The sequence below is a fragment of the Protopterus annectens genome, chromosome 1.part0, assembly GCF_019279795.1.
Source record: "Protopterus annectens isolate FY-2018-M chromosome 1.part0, PAN1.0, whole genome shotgun sequence".
In the NCBI taxonomy this organism is placed as follows: Eukaryota; Metazoa; Chordata; order Ceratodontiformes; family Protopteridae; genus Protopterus; species Protopterus annectens.
Genome location: NC_056725.1, coordinates 131,444,599 through 131,465,680, shown reverse-complemented (window position 1 = coordinate 131,465,680; position 21,082 = coordinate 131,444,599).

The following is a 21,082-nucleotide window of genomic DNA, read 5'->3' as shown; positions in this document are numbered from 1 at the left end:
TATATATATATATATATATATATATATGTGTGTGTGTGTGTGTGTGTGTGTGTGTGTGTGTGTGTGTGTGTGTGTGTGTGTGTGTGTGCCTGTAAAGCAATGCATACCTCACGCAAACACACTTACACACGCTTACTGGTGTTTATATATGCTTAAACCTGCTTACTAGTGCCTTATTCATTATGACACTTTGCTCCAATTCACTTTTAATTGTTATTTTGCAGGTTATACAGCGGGCTGATGTCGAAATATGTTCATATACAGATTACCGATGGAAAATGGTATGTGCTGCAGTGGGATTCGGAACAGGAATGTCTGTTTGTTAGGCAGATGCTCTAACCAATACACTATTGCTGTGCTGCTTCATTTGCATATATACCCATATACCCATGACTCCTAGTTCCTCAAACACCCACCCCAACACTTCACTAACACTGCGGTCTTCCATTCTCCTGTTGGATTCGTGGTGAATCCACACCATTACACGTTGGCCACTCCCTACTCCTGTAGACCCATCCCATCGGTTGACTCACTCCACGTATCCTCAGAAATCCCAAACTTTTAGTCCACAAACATTGGTGACATGAGCGACCAATAGAACACTATTCGCAATTTTTGGGTTGTCCCACATGGGACACACATGTCTTTATTTCAAGATTGGACTCTATACTTCATTACATCCTTACTCCCGTTAACATGACACTACAATAAATTAATAAGTATGATTATGTGGTAACGCACATGTTACACATGATAGCTAATTATGTATGAGTTTGGCGTAATTCTTTTACAAATAGGCCGGTTTAGTAATTGGCGTTGCCGTAGCAGGCAGATCACAGGAATGATTCCATGTGTGAGAAAGTACTCACATTTGATTTTGTCAGCACATCACTGACTTCGGACATTGTACACACTTCTGCATTTTAGCAGTTTCGTCCCTTTCCTCTTATGCACAACCTATTTTTCTATCTACTGTCGAGGTTTGTAAGGGCATATTCATGTTATTTATGTCTGCAAATGGAATGAATGTGTTACAGGGAATGTACTTCTACATATAGATGTATGCATGTGTGTAATCATATATACTTATAACGAACTCACTGACCTCCATGAGGCGGTCCAATTAGAACCAGCCCATCCAACCCTGACACACCTGGATCCATAATTTCATACCCATAGTTTCTCCACCCCACCCGAGTTCAACATATACACATACCATCCATTGTCCAGTTGCAATCGCAGCCATGAAACACTTCCACACATTGCCTTCTCCTGAGTGTTAGGGGCCCTGCATGTATGTTGTCCCAACCCATGTATTATCAGGCTCTCCCACCATTTAGTCCTTGAACATACCTGCAATTGCTTGTGTAATGGTCAGAGGTCCAATCATCCTATCAATTTTTGGGTAGTGGACTACCCTCTGATTGTTTGTAAAGTAGACGTAGCAGATCGACTATGTTACTCCCACTGGTAGTATCCTGCCTGTGGTGTGAGTAGCAGTGCTTTGCTCACTCCTGCCCAGCTAGATATGACATATGCTGACAACACTATATAATACTGGAGTTGCTGTTGATTCCCTTATCATTCCTTTTGTATGCTTTATTGTTACGATGTTCATTCTTTATATATATATATATATATATATATATATATATATATATATATATATATATATATATAAAATATTATATATCTGTACATACTTATATACATTTCCTATGCTGGGCACTGCTTACACCTGCGCAAGCACACTCATACTTGCTTACTGGTACTTATATATGTTTACTACTGCTTATTTGTGCTTACACCTGCTTACTAGTGCCTTATTCATTATGATAGTACCACTTTGATTGAATGAAACTTTCGTTAAACATTTCATGTGGTACTCCAGTTCACATTTACATGTTATTATGTAGGATTTTACAGCAAAATGACATGCATTCCACATAGAAAATGATATGTGCTATAGCTGGACTTGAACTGTGAATGCCTGTTTATTAGGCAGATGCTCTAACCACTACACTATTGACATTAATGTTGACTCTGCATGTTTTTCTCTATTTGAATGATTTTGATGTGTAAGCTACCCTCAGCAGGGGGTAGTGACGTGCAAACACGCTGAGCTTCACTTACACTTTTGATATTGAAGCAATACAAATGTAAAATAGGGACATGGGGTATCTAACTGTGAAAGTTCTAGGGATGGGGCTCACCATTCCGCTACGTGCTTGTGTGTTTACTACTTTGATTTTAGTTCAGTGTTTGTGGATACTCTTGTATGCTTAACATACATTTCAGTATCCACAGACACTGAATTAATTGCTTACTATTAGAGGCGGGCTCTAATAGTAAGCATAGTAGGTTGTGCAACTGTGGGGGCATGTTTCCACTTCCGTAGAGCACTTGAACACGCCCCCTGCACTCGCACACGTTTTCTGTGCACGTCGAGGGTGTAATGAGGACGCTCAGCACAAGGCTAAAACTGTCCTTGCGCCAAGCTTCATGAATCCCGAGGATTGTTTTTTTTTTTTTTTTTTTGCATGTATTGTTCCGCTCCAAAGAGTCAAATGTGGTATCTGCTGTCCAAAAGAAGAAAGTAAAGCCAGAAGTGAAAGAACAGTCAGCAAGTAAGTTGGTGAAGCTTGAAGACAGAGTTCAATGTTACTAAAAGAAAAATAGGATGCAAGTAAGCCATTGCATTTTTTTCAGAGAGAAACTCATGTAAATGACTTATCAATGGACTAAGTTACCTGAGAGGAAATTGTTAATTGAATGGGGTCATAACATGTTCTTTCCTTCAACCTTTGTAAATTACAAGAGACCTCAGCAATTTCTTACCCAGTATTCCCTGAAAGAGAGAATGATGTTCCTTCTTTGAAAATTTAAAAATGATCTATTGTTAAACAGTCTTAAATTTTTTGTAAGCAGGATTTTTGTCATGAAATGAGATGTGATGAGATGAGAAAAAAATCCTTGTGTATCAGACTAAAGCCAATCTAGGTTTAAGTTTCATGTTTATATTTAACTCATTATATATGTGAGAACAAGTGAATAGGTGAGCTTGTCAGTTAGTTTATATCTTACATATGTTATCGAGGTGGATGCAAGCATATGCATATCTCTCCGCCTCTACGCTAATTCAATTCTATTAGAAATATAATAACAAAAGCATTGCTAGTTAGCTGCCCTCAAAGGCCATTATAAGCCTAGTCAATTTCCTTTTTGGTGCTTGAAATAATCTATCCCATTTGGTTAGAGTTTGGCCTTACTCATCCCATGGTCAAAGATTATATATTCCCTCTAGTGAGAATAACTAGGATCATACCATAGAGAATGTGAGGGGACCCATGCATGAGATAAAGCATTTAGGAACTGCCTCTGTCCATGAACGATTTGATTTATATTAATGCTTACTTCTTCTTCTTTCACCTTTTCCCAGTTAGGGGTCGCCACAGCAGATTACCTGTCCGCTCATGATTGGCAGTAAAGTTTTACAGTGTTGAGTTGCCAGCCTGGCACCCAACCTTCTACAGAAGGCACACACATGCACACCTAGGGCCAATTTAGTGTGTCTAATCCACCTACCGCATGTCTTTTGGATGTGGGAGAAAAATGGAGCATCTGGAGGAAACCCATGCAACAACAGGGAGGACATGCAGACTCCTCACAGAAGGTACACCCCAGCTGAGGATTGAACCAGAGAACCTCTTGCTGTGAGAGGGCAATGCTAACCTCTGTACCACCATGGCTATTAATGCTTACTAATAATAATATTACGTTGGTGACATTTGTAGACATGATTTTCTATAGTAAATTGAAAAATTTAAAAATATAGATCATAACAATTATTTATGTATATCTTTGCTTTCGCTTCAGTGTGACAGTTGAGATGTTAGATTTATTTTCAGAATTTCTACAGTATTACTACTTTAGATACAAACTGATCATTACATGTACTCACTTCTGTTGATCTTCCTGCAAGTATTTATATGTTCGGCTTCCTTTTCTAGTTCTTGAGTTAAACTCATTTATTTTTATTATAAAACCAATGTTTCAGTTTTTGAGTCAAGTACAGAAGATGATGAGACATTCAACTCTTGATGTCTATATTCCTTACCTTATTTAACTATCACTGACCTAACAGAAGTAACTAAAACAGTGGTTGTTTCTCTTAGGTGAGTTGAGCAGGGCTATTTCTGAACTAGCTACAATGGATATCCTCTTGTATATGATATCACCACCAATGGAGTGGTGCTTTGGGCTGCTCAAGGTTTTAGGCACAGTATGAGGTGACACACTCCGTGTAAGTGTTTTAAATTATTAATAGACCTGAAGTGCATTACCCTTCAATTGTCAGAGATAGCTTTGAGTATTTGTTAACTTACATCATGACTGTATTTTTGTGTGTGTTTTTTTTTCAATCTTTCATTGGGAGCAAAGATGTGAAACTTTTGTTATGGTTGTTTCATCTCAGAAGTGATATTCTCATAGAGATGGCTTCTTTTCACCAAAATCACCAAAACAATAACCCTTATGAGAGTTTTCATAGTGTTATAATCCAACTACTGGTTCATATATTCGTTGGCAAAATTTAATTTAAGAATTTTGGTAATGAGACAGTAGTGAATCCATGATGTTTAACAGGTATAGTGGTCATTCTGGCCTGATACTACTACTTTGTACTGAGTGTATTGTTTTTTAATGGGTACAAGATGGCTGAGGTACATAAATACATTCAGGAGGAATGTTAGATCACTGATATTTTTAACATGCACTTTAAAGAGACAAGAAACAGGTTTAGTGTATTTGGGATAAATAGAAAAAAAGAAGAAAATGTTTTATGTCTCCCTAATTTCAAGGATATAAAATTATATAGATACTAACTTCAAATGTAAATGGAGTGACCATACCTCGTAAGACAGCCAGTGTTATATTTATACAGGAAGCACATATGTCATTTCAGGAACAGGTCACACAAGATAAATGACGTATAAGGATCGTTAGTATTCTACTTTTGATAATATTAAGAGAGGTGTAGTGATGTTTTAGCTCAAAATGTGAGATTTCCTATTATTGTATATATTACTAACCCATATAATAGGTCTGTGGCTATTCATGAACATGGGGCTCACTACAGTTACCACTGACCAGTAATGGAGAACTGGCAGTGGACCCTAGCCATACTTACTCTGTTTTAGGAGTAGTGATAATCATAACTGGTGGCTGGAACTTGATTACTGACCTCTTGTGTATACAGAATATCATGAGGATATTAAAGTCAACTCAGATAGGTAAATACTTTCCTGCATGTTATTTTATAACTGGTTAACTGATGTAGCAGAAGCTTTCTGACTGGTTGGCAGGGTCTTTCCTGTTTTTTTCTCCAAAATAATAATTTTTTTTCGAGACTAGATAAAACAGTGATAATAAGATAGTTTATCTTGTTTTGTCCCTAAAAGCACTACCTATAATCAGAGCTGATCATCTCCCTTTGGTTCTTTTCCTGACATTTTGGATATAATTTATATCAAAACACTGGAGATTTAGCACTTTTTCTGTTAATTAAACATTTTCTGTGAATAGTATAAAAGTTAGAAGAGTGAGAGATCAGGAAGTTGGATGTAAACCCCAAAAAAGTTCAGGAGTAGAATTCCTCAAAGGGTTTTTTAAGGGCCCATAGCCCAGTATATTAAGACTGGTTGATGCCAGAGTAGGTTCTCATAGGCCATGTTACCTGAATGGATTAGAAATATGCTGGCCCACTAGACTAGTAGGTTGTAGGTTTGGTCAAAAATATACAAAAAGCTAAACTCCAAGTTTTAAAAGGGCTAGATAAAACTTTGAATTTCAAGAGGAAATCTTTGTGTTTGCATTACTCTAATGATCTTCCAATAGCACAGAAATCATTGGCTTAAATCAGATGAAAATTAAAAGAGTAATCACAGAGAATGTTGGAAGTCCTGGCTTACTCACTGTGAACAGACCATTTGAATTGCAGCAAGAGTTTCATAAATATTACTAGCAGTTTTATACTGCTGAGATGAAGGAGCCTTTTCAATGTCAGGTTACAGATGATGTTTTAGAAAGGTTTCCTTAAGCTCCACTTTTGGAAGATTGATCTGTTGACTCTCATATTAAAGGAATAAGTGATAACTGCTTGTGGTAAGCAAAGCAAAGGAAAGTACTCAGGGCTTGTTAGCTCACCTAAATCTGTAATTATTGGGAGAACGTTGTTATACAATTTGAATGAAATTTTCAGTTCATCAGGCATTCTGCCTTTAAGGAAGGATGTGTTTCCAAGAACCACAAAAGAAGGAAGGGACTCCCTCTATCTGTCACCAGTAGACTAGGTTTAGTTTTAATCCGAGAGTATATGATTTTAATGGCAGTGTTTGTGTCCAGGTTGCTCCTGTGTTGCCTAGCCTGATAGACCCAAATAAATGTGGATTTATATATAGTATAAAATCATTTTTTAATTCAATTAATGTCCTCTTACTCATTTAGGAGGGACAGCTGAAGGCAAGCGTTTGCTGGTGTTCAAACTGGACATGGAAATCTGGTTTGGTTTAGCTGAACAGAACCTTTAGTTCTATGTCCTAAGGTCTTTTTGCCTTCTAGTTTAGTCCGTCAATTTGTGTTAGAGGATTTATATTGGTTTAGTAGCCTGTGCATTAGCCAATTCAGTTTTGTTGACTATGTTTTATATGAGCCATTCCCCATAATTATCTATACTTTTCATATTGCTGATGTTTTATGAAACTCAGATACAATGGAATTTGGAAAAGCAGGAAAAGATGCAAAGTTATCACTCTTTACTAATTATCTCCTGATAGATTTGTTATCATGGGAGAAATGATAAGAACATGTTGAACTTGTAAGGAGAAAAGCTTTCACCATCTTTTATTTCAATAACAGCAAATTTAATCATTTATTTGTGAGATGGGGTGTTCTATCAATACATAAAAGGCATTTCAGGATTTAATTTTTGACATGACACGCTACATATGTCTCATTGATATATCATTTCTTCCTAAGAAGATATTTACTTCTCTCAGTAATATTGAAACACAGGCACCTTTTCTGCCAATATAATTCCATTGTTTTATCTTCTTATTAAAAATGCACACTAATCAGTGTTACTTTTTTAGGAAATATATCAGTGTTCTCTTTATAAAATTATATGTAGATATAGATATAGATATATACTACTCTTTTTGTTTATTATTATTTTATTGCACATGATGATATCCTGTTAAGTCTTGACCTCTACTCTGTGCACTCCCTTGTAGAACAGTTTAATTGTAGTAGGGCTAGCACAGCATTAGCAAAATTTGACTTACTATACAATTGATATGTCCTTTTATAGTGTTATTACTTCTAGGAAAACAGGAACAGTAGCCATGGTTACATGGTAAAAGATTACGTTCTGCTATGAATGTAATGGCATTGGCATCATAGATCATTTCAAATTTTTGGATAGGTCATGTAAATGGCAACATCTTGTCTTGGCATATTTGATGGAAGACAGTTTATTATCTGATAGCCTAACAAATGCAGTGCTAAAAAGATTGTTGGTGCAATGCAAACAAATGCCCTGTGTTGAGATGATGCTGTAGACAAGATGGTGCACAGAGAAGGAGTTGTTGAAACAATGGTGTAAAGTTTGAGCTAAATCTGACTGAAAGTATATTGTTTGTGTCCTCAATGGGTGAATATTTACGATTGTTATATATGAGTTCAGTGCAATGCAGTGTTGAGCATTACTTCTAAAATTCCTAGTATTGATGAATACGGCTTTGTGGTTGTCCTTTACAGGGGTCACAATTCTCAGTTCATGCTCACACTTAGAGCATTTCATTTTGCTTCTGATCTCCTTATTTAGCTTCATAAGTTCACCTGTGGAACTGAAGGTATTCAGCTTGATCCTTTGGAAAATGAGTTTCTATAATTTCTTACACCATTTGGTTATGCTGGTATTCCACAACAGTGGTTTGTTTCTAATCTTGGGATTGTGGATGGGTCAGATGGGGACATATGTGTCAGTGCAAGCAAGTAAGCAATACATTTCAAATCACTGATGTTTTAATCAAATAATGCCCCCTCAAATGCGCTTAATGTCGCATGAACTATACTATTTTAATAGCTGATGTTTTACACAGAAAATATCCACTAATACACACTTCACTTTGTTTTGAGTATCCTTTTTAGTAGATGATGTTTTACTCAGAGATCACACATATCTGTACATCATCTTGTATAAACTTTGTATTTTTAATATCTCATGTTTTACACAGAGAATTCCAACTAATATGTGCGTCATCTTGCATTGATTGTGCATTTTAGTAGTTGATGTTTTATAGAGCGAATTACCACTAATAGTTGCTTCATTTTGCATCAACCTTACATTTTAATAGCTGATGTTTTAAACAGAGAATAACAACTAATCACCAGTAACTCCCATCAGGGTGACCCTTTGCCTTTGTACTGGTTAAGTAGGTTGCTCAGTCATACAGTATACAAATGAAGATTACAGATCAAATCAAAAATGCAGCATTAAGCATATATTAGCATCTCATCGCTTTAACCCTTCCTGACTTCCACATTACAGCCAATATTACACTCTGATCTATAGGTGTTATTTCCTATACTATATTCAGAATATCTGCTTTAAAAAAATGACTGTTGAACACAGAACCAGGGGAGAGTTAATGAGGCAATTTGAATCAATGCATGCAAGCTACATTCAATTTTCTAATCGTTCTTAGTAAAAAATTGACAGGCACAGCCTAAAATTTAAGGATTCACATGAATATTCTGCTTAATCTATGATCTAGAGCCTACCAGTAAAAAAGCACATACTGACTTTTCTAGGCTCCTTGTTTTATGTTAAGCTTTGATACTGGTAATGTGACTTCTGGAGCTATAATGTGAGACACAAATGGGAGACATTGAGCAGAGAGCTGTTTTCTTTTATTCTCATTTAAATGCATATTCTAATGATATAATGTTCAATACAAATTATTATGTAGAAGGCCAGACTTCATAATGTCTAAGTAAGTCATAACATGACTCATGAGGATATCCATCACACTGTAAGTAAACTAAGAATGCACTTCTTAAGGGTAAAACAGCAGTGACTGTCATTGTGCTTGTTTGGTGAAAGTCTTTTGAATGTTGTAGCATGAATGATGTCAGTGTTAGAGCTAAAAGCCCTTATGTTTGTCAGTATAGGTGAAATGGTTCTTGAGCTCTTCTGTTCTATGTGAGTGTTTACATTTTGCTGGGTAAAAAGTCTTAGGAGAAGTGGTTCCATAATGGTCTGTAACCAAAGAGCTTCTCAATAAAACATTTACAACTGAGATTTATATTTCTTTCTTTCATTTGTTTATCAGTATAGACCGACTTGGTAGATTGCCCCCTTTTTACAGGACATCCAGGCTTCACCCACTGTAGGAGGTAGAAAGGGATTTCTGTTTATGATAAGGACACATCCCTATGGATAGGGGTGTGCCATAGTCATGGATCAGATTGCAGTAATACTACAGCATCTTGGGGGTGAGGGAGCAAGCTGTTGAGCTGTTTCATGCAGTGATGCTCAGGATGTCACTAGCACTGACATCTTGGGACATACCAAAAATCCTCCTCACTAACATACAGGTTCAGCATATATGATGCTGCAGGCTTCTTTGCTCCTCTTACCCAGCCCAACCCAAAATTGGTGTGGTCTCAACCCTGGCAGATAGTACCTGGAACTATTAGAGTGCATTGCCATGTTTTCTATAGCAAATCTAAGTAACAAACCTTTAGTGATGGAAGTAATATTCTTACTATGAACAATATTACATTTTACAGAGTTTGATGCAAACAGTGTTTTATTTTTGCAATTAATTTTGTTAATAAGTATGACCTCTTAAAAGTTTTCTTGAAGCTAAAAACTCCTGACACAAAATGATCAAAGAATGCCAAAAAAAAGGAAGCCAATCTGGGGGTCCCTTGCCATAAACAAACTCTACAACAGAATGAGGAAACTGATGCAGAATAAGATGAAGTCCCAAGACTGAAAAAACTCCCTTATCAGCCTCAACAAAAATTTGAGATCCATCATCAAATCCTTTAAAGCTAAAACAGAATTGCAGCAGATAGTAAAGAAAACCACAAGGTCTTCTACAGTTATGTAAAGAATCTCCACAGCAATACCTCAATTTGCTCTGAGCTACTGCATAGTGGTACCTCCTATACCGAGCCAACAGATATTGCCAATATACTGGCCGACAGATTCAGTGCCAACTTTATCCTTCTCTTCCCTCCAAGGGAACAGTAACAATACCAGTAGATTTCCAGGCACGCAGTATTATTGTTGCACAGGTTAAAACAGCACTGTCCAAGACCTGACAATATCCCTGGCTGTGTTCTACATAAACTATTGCATGAACTGGCACCTCACTTGTGTGCCGTGTTCAATCACAGCCTCATCTCAGACTTTGTCCCTACCAAATGGTGCACTGCTACAGTCATCCCTCTCCAAAAAGGAGGAGCTACTACAGACCCTGGGAACTATCGCCCCATTAGCCTGACGAGTCTGATATGCAAAGCTATGGAACAAATCATCATGGACCTAATAAACAAGGATATAGGGAATCTCCAAAGTCTGGATCCCACACAGTTTGGTTTTGTGAAGGGTAGATCATGCCTGCTCAACTTGACCAATTTCTTTGAACCAATCACCAGAGCTGTGGATGAAGTCAAGGTGGTTCATACAGCCTACCTTGATCTGGCCAAGGCCTTTGATACCATTCCCCACTCAAGAATCATAGAAAAACTCACTAAGCTAGGCATCAACCCCTATATCACTAGGAGGGTTGCAAACTGGCTCACAGGTAGAACCCACAGTGTGAAAGTAGCTGGAGTCCCACAGGGTCCTCTCCTGTTTGGTATCTACTTCTCTTGAAGTCCAGGCCAACAGGAAAGGACTCTGGCTGACAAAGTTCGCAGACGATTGCAAGTTGGGAGCTGTTAATTCCCCAAGTGATGCTGACGTCCTACAGAAAGGCCTCACTGAGACCAATGACTGGTGTCAGAACCATGGCCTTAAGCTCAATGCCAAAAAATGTGTCATCATCCCCTTTGGGAAAAAACAGTTCCCATGAATTACCACATCGAAAAAATTAAAAGTAACGTTTCACTATAATTGTGGCTACTAGAAAGCCTTTGGAAATTACAGAAATGACAGGTCCTACTCCTTTCCAGGGAAATGGAAAACTAAAGTGGGTATGGTAGTGGACCATGAAGGTTAGTTCATAAATACAGATAAGAGTAATGATCTTAAAAAGAAGAACATAAAGGCCACAGAAAAGAGGTTATATAATACAGAACAACGAATGTAATGGCATAATTAAGAAGATAAAATATATCTCTGTTGCAAACTGAAAGTGCAAACTTGACATTCATATATAAGCAGAAAAGATGATCTGAACAAACAAAACTGAAGTCATATGATGCTTCAAAATTTAGTAGCCTACTATTATGTATTATGTTTACAATAATGAAGAAAGTTTAGATTAAGTTTCTTAGAAAGCAGGAGGACTAGTGCTGCAGATTGTTTACTTCCTGTGATAATTATTTGACTAGTTTAAAGACTATTCACATAGTCAAAAGAGTTGTAAATATTACTTCCATGAGGGAAATCTTTTTTTTTTCTTTTTAATCCTTTGAGAAGAAATGCCCCATGGTGGAACACCATGGGGAAATAAATGAAAATGGCTCACAATATTTTTAATTTGAATACTTGATGAATTTTGGCAAATGGAGTTTTAGTGTAAAGAAATATGCTGTACTCCTAAAAGAAAATTAGTTTAACAATCTGCGGTTACTGCTACATTAACACATGGGGTCATACTCCAAAACAGCTTGAGTAGTTACACCACACTGAGTCCAAAGTAGTGGTCTCTGTCAGTCCTCATTTAGCATGAAATGATGGCGACTAGTAACGTTACTGCACCCAGTTTCAAAAGGGAATCAGCTCACTATGCTGATGGACTTCAGTAGTGTACATTTGTGAGGTTCACTATTGTACAAGTGTAATTAAATGGAGAATCCGATTCAAGTGAATGGGATATACTGGCAAAGTAGCCATTCCATCTGTATGTTGGACTAGGTACTGCAAGTACAGGCAGAACTTTACTGAAGCTGTCAGCAGTCAGGGAGGCCAGGCTTCACTCACATATATGGTAGTGTATATTGCAAGCCACCCCCCTAATTTCCCTTGGGAACAGCTCACAAAGCTGTTTTGTAAACTACAGAGTTAAATCCGTAATGGGCTAGTGGAGCCACATTCCCCTTATTCTTCTTGGATGTGGTAAATGTTGGCCATCATGCCTGCATTCACCAGTCTAAGCATCAAATAAAGCTGTTGCAGTGGACAACCTCATAGACTTACAGCTCCATCTGTATGTTAGACATGGTACTGCAGACAGGCCGCCTACATGTAATACCAGATCCTGCAAACAGATGGAGGACCTGCACCTGAAAATTTGCCTGGACTCCATGACCCTGCTGAGTTCTCAGGCAATTTTGGTAATATGCTCATAATAGTAAGGGGATTATCTTCATTTGATTGTCTTGTCATTGTGAGATGTTGAATTGGGTGAACGCCACCTTCTTGAAATGTTATCTGAGGAGTTGGGATGAGGTTCATATTAATGTGCAGTGAGAATGGGATAGCCTCTGCCATCTTGCTGTTCCAGTGATTGACTTTTGGAAGCCTTTGCATGCAGCTCATGTACTCCTTAAAACATAATTTCATAAAACTACTGTGTTTAACCTTTGAAGTATGTTTTCTGTACTCCTCCCCTTCTTTACATTTTAAATTATCCTTCCTCTTTTGCATAGACCTGCACTTTTTAGCCTTTCCTTTCCTACAACTAACTGCTACACATGCACACTGCATTTATTATTGTATTTTCTGAATCAAAACATAAGATCTTTACTATTTTAGTTGAGACAATAATAAAACATAAAAATATAACCAATTATAATTGGAAATTTGTACTAATATGTAGCCTGTAGATGTAGACTGAATATTATGTGTATCCCTGTACTAATATGATATATAAAAATGCTAACAGGGTCTCAAAATGTAAATTATGTTAGCTTGTGGAGAATAAGATATCCTTGCATGTTTATGACTGTAATCTGTATTTGCTTTTGGAGCTTTTCTGCCCAGAACATTGTTGAATTTAGTACAATTCATTAGTCTTACTGCAACGAAGGCTGAAGTGTGAAGTGTCTATAGACTTTCCCCTGGAATAAAAAATGACAGGAGACCCATGATAAAACTTATGGAGTAGAGGAGGAGAAGAACATAAATTATAAAATTAGTGTTTAATTTTTATTTGCTATTTTTTATTTATTTATGTATTGGTTAACTGTGGCCAGGCCTGGGGATCTTCTTCACTCACAACCCATAACAAAGACAAAGACAAATAATTACATTAGCGCTAAGTCCAAATGTTGGTAACTATCTAAATAAACTGAACAATCAGCATGAAGGAATAATTAATAAAAGAATGTAATGACATAAAAATTAATGATTGCTATTTTTATTTATTCTCTCTTCTACTCCTTGTGTTCTGTGAAAGGTATGACACCATTTTTTTCATTCTGGAACATATTCTGTTCAACCCCCTCAGCAAAAAGACTAATGGATTTGTCTAATTTAGCTAAATACATTAATCTTAATACTATGAGGGGTCAGAGAATCTATAGTATTAGACATCCGTCCCAGAATAAATGGTGGCATGCCCCTCACAGAACCCTGTTTATTGGGTTTTTGTGATTTTTCACAGGCCGACTCCAATATGTATAGTTAAGAATATCTGAAATCTTCCTTTATAGGCAGTGAAACTACTCACTGCAAGTAGAAAACCATTAAATATTTTTCTTTGCAGGTGTGACTAGAAGAAATATGTAACTACAATGAAATAACAATGAAGGGTGTCACTCTGCAGGAATAACATGAACAGATCTGACTGAGTCATCATTTTGTTCATTCGGCTATAGTTCCATTTACATTTCAGTTGCTATATCTTCTCTTACAGTTAGTGCCCATGCATGTGTGCATCCTCAGAGATGGGCATACTAACTTTCTCTGCAGGAGCACTAAATCAGGTTGAGTTATTAGTTTAGATGCTTATACGTAAGACACGTATACATATTAGACAGTAAGAGGCAGTCTTTTCTTCTCCTTCTATGCCTTTAGTGCACAGAAATGATGAGTAAGATACTGCGATATTATTAGACTGCAAATATAATAATTTAAAATGCTGTCATGAAACCATAGTTATCTGAAAGCAGGTAGCTAACGATGATGTAGGCTGATATTACAAAATTGTTGCTGTTATAAATAGAACATATTACTATATTTGTGAAAAAGAATATACTAAAATTGTTGGAAAGCAATGCTTAGAACACCAGCTCCAATAATTTCTTTATACTGCATCATTAGGCATAAATAAATAATAAGACAGAATGATGGCACGCCCTTATTTCACATGAGAAAAAATTGCATGCTGACCTCCATGTCGTTTGATGGAGGAAATTGTATTTCTAAAGAAAGAATTTCTGAAGATCGATAAATATTTGGACTGAAAATTTTGAAAATGTATTCCATTTTATTGTATTTTCAGAACCAAAACATGAGATCCTTGATTGATGACATCACACTTGATGTTTTAAGGTAGTGTCCTAGGTTTGAAGACCTCTAAACCTTGCAAATATTACAATTCATAATTCACTATATCTTCTGTTTTCATTTTATGTACTGAATGGAGCCCATTTGTGGTTTTCCATAATGATTTCTTGAACGATTAGATTATTCCAAAATATTGAGGCTAACATGCATTATACCAGCTAAAAGGTGGCTCATTTCTCCCATCCTCTGCGTCTGAAGAAACCCTACTACTTGGAGACTTTAACATAGACTGGGGCACCTGTTCCTTAGAATCCCCAACCACCCATATTAACCTGCATGCATTTACACAAATCATATCCACCCCTACCAGGATAGGTAAACCCAACCAAAAAGAAAGTATACTTGACTGGGTACTCATAAACAGTCACCCCCAACTGTACACCTCTGGTACCCTCCTTAATGGCCTAAGCGATCACCTTCTCACATATGTAATTAAGCACAAAACCATTAATTCCCAACAACCCTTACTCAGAAAGGTTAGAAACAATAAAAACTTTGACCCTGCCAAATTCCAACAAGAACTAAACTCATGTAATTGGTCTATTCTAAAACACCTCCCCTTAGAGGAAGCAGTAGCATACTTTAACAACAAATTCCTTGAGATCCTTGATTTGCATGCACCTGTTCGTTCAAAGAGAACCAAGGCAAAAACTGCACCATGGCTTTCTATAGAGTCTAAACTCAAAATTACCCTTAGAAACAAAGTATGGGCTATATGGCGTTCTTCTAAAGACCCTCAAGATCACATTAAATACAGGCATTAAATACAGGCAAACCAGGAACGAAACCAAAAAATCAATTTTACAAGACAAAAAACAATACTACTGTAATTTACAGACAGTAAATCAAAATAACCCTCAGAGGTTTTGGGCAGGTTTAAGTAATCTACTACATCCTGGACAAACTTCAACCCCAATCCCTGCTGCTACTATTGATAAAACCCCTGAAGATGTTTCTGATAGTTTTAACCAATTCTTTACTGAGACAATTCAAGCCCTAGCTAGCCAACTACCTCCTAGCTCCCCTGGTCCAGAAAGTAGCACCCCTAGAAACCTACTTGCGTTCAGCTTCCAACCAGTCGCCACTTCACTTATCCGTACCTTGATCAAAAAATTAAAACCCACGACACTTTCTGCTGATTAACTCCCTGCCGAGTACCTACAAAAATCAGCTGATGCTATTGCTTACCCCGTCTCAATACTAATCAATCGAACCATAGTAGAAGTTAAATTCCCACCATCTGGAAAATATCCTATCTAATCCCACTTTACAAAGGAGGCAGCTCTACTGAATTCTCCAATTATAGGCCAATAGCTATACTCTCTCCACTTGCAAAGATTATGGAAAAATGTATTCATAGACACCTCATGCACCACCTAATCCAAAATCGCCTTATGGCAGATACTCAGCATGGCTTCCGTCCTTATCACAGCACTACTTCAGCCCTCCTAGCCTTTACTAACACCATAAACCATAATCGCAACAATAATTATATATCCTCAGCCCTCTTTTTGAATCTTTCCAAGGCATTCGATATGGTTGATCACCAACTTTTAATCCACACCCTGCAAACATTCTGTCTAGATACTGGAGCACTTCAATGGTTTCAATCCTACCTGAATGGTCGACAGCAGGCTGTCCTCTGGCAGAACAAACTCTCTAACCTTCTACCTAACACCCTCGGAGTACCACAAGGCTCAATACTAGGGCCCTTGCTGTTCTCCATCTTCATTAATGACCTTTATACTGTCATCCCAAAAGTCAGCTGTATCCAATATGCTGATGACTCTACTCTGATTTGCTCAGCCACATCTCCAGTAGAGTTATGGTCAGCTACCCAGACCACCTTTAATACAATAGAAAACTGGCTTTCTGAACATCGTCTGATCCTAAATCCCAAAAAAACTAAAATGCTGTTATTTTCACCAACACGTAGGTCTACCGCTTTCACCTTTACCATAAAATCAAATGAATGCACAATAATCTCCCCTGACCCATCTACAAAACTATTAGGTGTCATCATAGACAATAATCTCAAATTTGACCTACATGTTAACCAAACTATCAAAACCATCAATAAAAAACTAGGGTCACTTTACAGAATAAAAGCTAAAATTGCCATAGTTCGCTCTCACCTTCTTTCAACCCTTCTGTATGCATCCCCTCTACTCTCGAATTTGAACAAGACTGTCCTTAAACTCTCAATTTGCTACAACCACATTGCCAGGTTTGCCACTGGGCTGCCTTTTAGGACGCATCATTGCATCAATCTAAGTCAGCTTGGTTGGCTTGAACTACCTAGCCTAATCCAGTATAACCAACTGATTATGGCCTATAAAATCCTCTATAATCCGGACAATACTCCTGCACTTAAAAATATTATCACCCCATAACAATCCTAGACCGCTTCGATCCTCTAACAAACTACTAATTCAGACTAGCAAAATTAATAACACAGCCGGTGATTCTCTCTTTGCAAACTCTGTAAGTAGATCCAGGAACTCTCTTCCAGCTGATATTACCTTACTTTCCACCTTAGGTCAATTTAAAACTAGACTCAAACAACATTTGTCACTTAACTAGCTATGTCAATGTATCAAGCCTGGCTAACACGAATGTGTAAAAATCTGTTAACCAGTTTACTGTGTAATTTAATTTAATCCTGACTTGTGCTCAGGACTAACTGTAACCTGTAGAACTTGTTAACTTGCTTACTTATGTAATCTCTGTAAATAGTCTGTTTGTAATATGTAATGCTGGTATTATGTAATGCTGTATCTGCTTACCCTTGGAGCTTTTCTCCCCGGGCCTCCACTGAAAATGGACATGCATCGAGTCGTACTATCCCGGTCAACAAATGTAAAATAAAATAAAAATAAATAAAATGATAATTAAGGTATTTTAGTCTGGCATTTCTTGAATTAAAATTCTGGTAGGGCAAATATTAAACTAAAGGACAGTTAGAAGTGCCACTGTCTGATTACTGGTTAGAAGCAAAAGAAAATCAAAATGCTCAAAATTACAAAAATATTTTTAACTTCAAAACTTTCAGGGCTGTCTGACATGTTATTAGCTTACATATAATATAGCAAGATTATCAGAAGCCAAGGAAGGAAGGAACCAAACTGACTGTTATTAACTATGCATGTAGACAGTTTCTTGTCTGTTGATAGTAACAAAATTTATTGAAATCTAAAATCTTTGTGGAATATTAAGCACTGAGGCCACCAATCCTATTTTACGTTATTGAGCCCCTCTCTTCTGGGTAAAGCAAAATGACTTTTGTGATCCAGTAGAAAATCCCTTCCTGTCTCTCCCAGAGTACTTATGCCTTCAAGTATCTCTCTTTTACCTTTACTACTGATTATGTAAAGAAAGGTAGCTAGTTATACACCAGAAGATTTGATAGCATAATTTAGATAAGTGAGGTTTGGCATCCACCCTAACAAAGAAATAAAATATCACACTTCCCATTGTTCTTTTAAAAGAAATTGCTACTTCCTGTGGTTTTTAGTGCCCCTTTACACAGCCACTATAAATGTATATTTTTCTTTAGGGAGATTTTTTTCATGAAGTGTGTATTCTTGCATTAAAGAAACTGTACATATGTGCATACAAAGGAACTAAAACAACTTTACTTTTTTTTGTAAAGATGTGATGCCAGATCACTGTTATCATACAACAGACTGATCATGTCTATCTATTATATAATGGCAGTTCTTCTTATCCAAAATGCATTGGAACTTTAATAGGCTGTACACAAAGAAGCTACATGCATGAGTATTAAGCTGCATTATCTAGGCTGAGGCTGGGCAATAAATGTAAAGAGGTTTCAGCCACATCTACTGGTCTCTGCACTCATTTTAACACTTGCAGCATGCATTCTATCATGACCTGGTATAAGAAGCCAGACCTTTGGACTGAAGTGGTTGAGTTAAATGTCACCAATGTCACTGAAGACAAGAAGGTGCCACGGGGAAGAAGAAACAATGGCATCCACCCTGGAAGGATGTCACCAAAGAGTTTCAAGCTGTTGAACAGCAAACCTCTAGCAAGTGCCAACTGGAAAAAATAAACTAATAGGTTCATATGTTCATAGGTAGGTACTATGATATTGGCCCAAGGGTCTATATATGCCTAGCCATAAAGATTCCCTTGCTTTAGCCACCCAGAAATGTATCTACCTGTGCTCCTGTTGAGCAGAGCCACAGAAGTGGTACCCGGGGTAAATTTCCTATTCCCCATCCAGTTGTCCAGATTTTTCTTAAACAGCGCCAATGAAGTGCTCTGTTTGATGTGAATAGGCAGCTTGTTCCAGAGTATGGGAAGTCTCTGGGACAGGAACCTATCCCTCCAGTAAGTTCTGTTTATTGTGGTGACAAGGTTAAGGTCTCTGAAGTGTAGAATGTCCAGCAGCTCTGGTTTTGACATGGCTTTGTATGTTAGGCAGAGATTACCTTTGAGTAGATGGTATGTGGCGGAGTAGAGCTGGAGCTTCTTAAGGTGGTCTGCATAGGGCTCCTCTTTGTAAGGTATTTCTGAAGTCTCTCCAGTTGTTGCATATGTCTTGCGAGATACATCCTGAATGGGGTGTTGTACTCTATAATAGGTCTAATGAGGGCTGAGTAGAGGGGGACAATGACCTCTTTTTTTCTGGATGAGAAACCTTTAGTGATGAGGTGTGCCACACAGGAGAACCTCCTGACCACTGTGGCTATGTGGTTGTCAAAGGCAAGACTGCTGTCTACCTGTGTCCTTAGGTCTCATATCACAATTTCAGTGTTGAGTGGACTACCGCCTATGTGGTAGTTTGATGGCACAGGGTTTTCTCAAAGGGGATAACTATGCATTTTTTGGCACTGAGCTTGAGGCCGTGATTTTGACACCAGGCATCTGTCTCATCGAGGTCCTATTGTAGAATGTCCACATCCTTAGGGGATTCAATAATGGCCTCCAGTTTGCAGTCATCTGCAAATTTTGATAGCCATAAGCCCTCTGTGTTGGCTTGGACTTCTGAGAAATAGATGCCGAACAGGAGGGGACTCAGGACAGAACCCTGTAGTACTCCACTCGTCACTGGTCTGGAGACAGATTTAGAATTGGCTACTTTCACTGTGTGTTCTTTCGGTGAGCCAGTTGGCCACCCACCATGTGATGTAGGGGTTTATGCCCAGTTTTGTGAGTTTATCAATAATACCAGAGTGGGGGATGGTGTCGAAGGCCTTGGCGAGATCTAGGTAGGCTGTGTGAACTGACTTACCTTTGTCCATGGCTTTGGTGACTGCTTCAAAGAAGTAAATCAGGTTTAGGAGACATGATCTACCTTTCACAAACCCAAACCCAGAGTTTGCAGGTTATGTATGTCTTTGTTTAAAAGTTCCATGATGAAACGTTCCATGGCCTTGCAGATTAGACTCATCAGGCTGATGGGTCAGTAGTTCATGGGGTCCATGGTGGATCCTCCTTTGTGGAGTGGGCTCACTGTAGCTGTGGATCATTCAGTAGGCACAAAACCTGTAGTGAGGCTATGACTGAACATGGTACTTACCTGGGGTGCCAGTTCATTTTGTAGATCATGCAGAACACAGTCTGGGACGTTGTCAGGTCCCATGGATGCTGTATTTTTGGTTTTGGCATGTGCATTTTTCACCTGTGTGGCTGTGATTACAGGGACTTGGCAGTCATCTGGTATAGAGATGGGCCCTTTCGGGGGTAAGGAGGGGGGGATTTGCACTGAACCTATCTGCCAAAATGTTGGCGATATCAGCTGGTTCTGTATGTTTAGTGCCATTGTGCTGTAGCTCTGAGCAGATCTGTGTGGTGCCATTGAGATTCTTGACATACCTATAGAATGCCTTGTGATTGTCTTTAGAATCTGTGGTGGTTTTGTTTCCGTAACTAGCTTTGGCAGATTTTATGAGGGATCTCAGCTTCTTACTGAGGCTGACAAAGGAGTTTTTCCAATCTTGGGATTTTACTCTTTTTTTGCAACAGTTTCTTTCTTTTGTTGTAGAGCTTGTTAATGGCAGGGGACCACCAGATTGGCTTCTTTTTTTTTGAGGATAGTGTATTGGTTCTATTTGGGATGGCATGGTCCATGCACTCATGTATGTGTTCATACAGTGCATCGATATAGGATTTGGCAGTCATACTGCTACTGTTTGTCTGCATGTGTGTGGTGAAGTTAGCCACTTCTGACTTAAGAAGCGTGAAGTTGGCTTTTGAGAAGTTGAGAAGCTTAATAACTTACAAAATGACAATATTTCTCATACCAGAGACTTTCAATTTTGTGAAGCAATTTGGCCAATATAAAAATAAGAATCGTCATGCTTT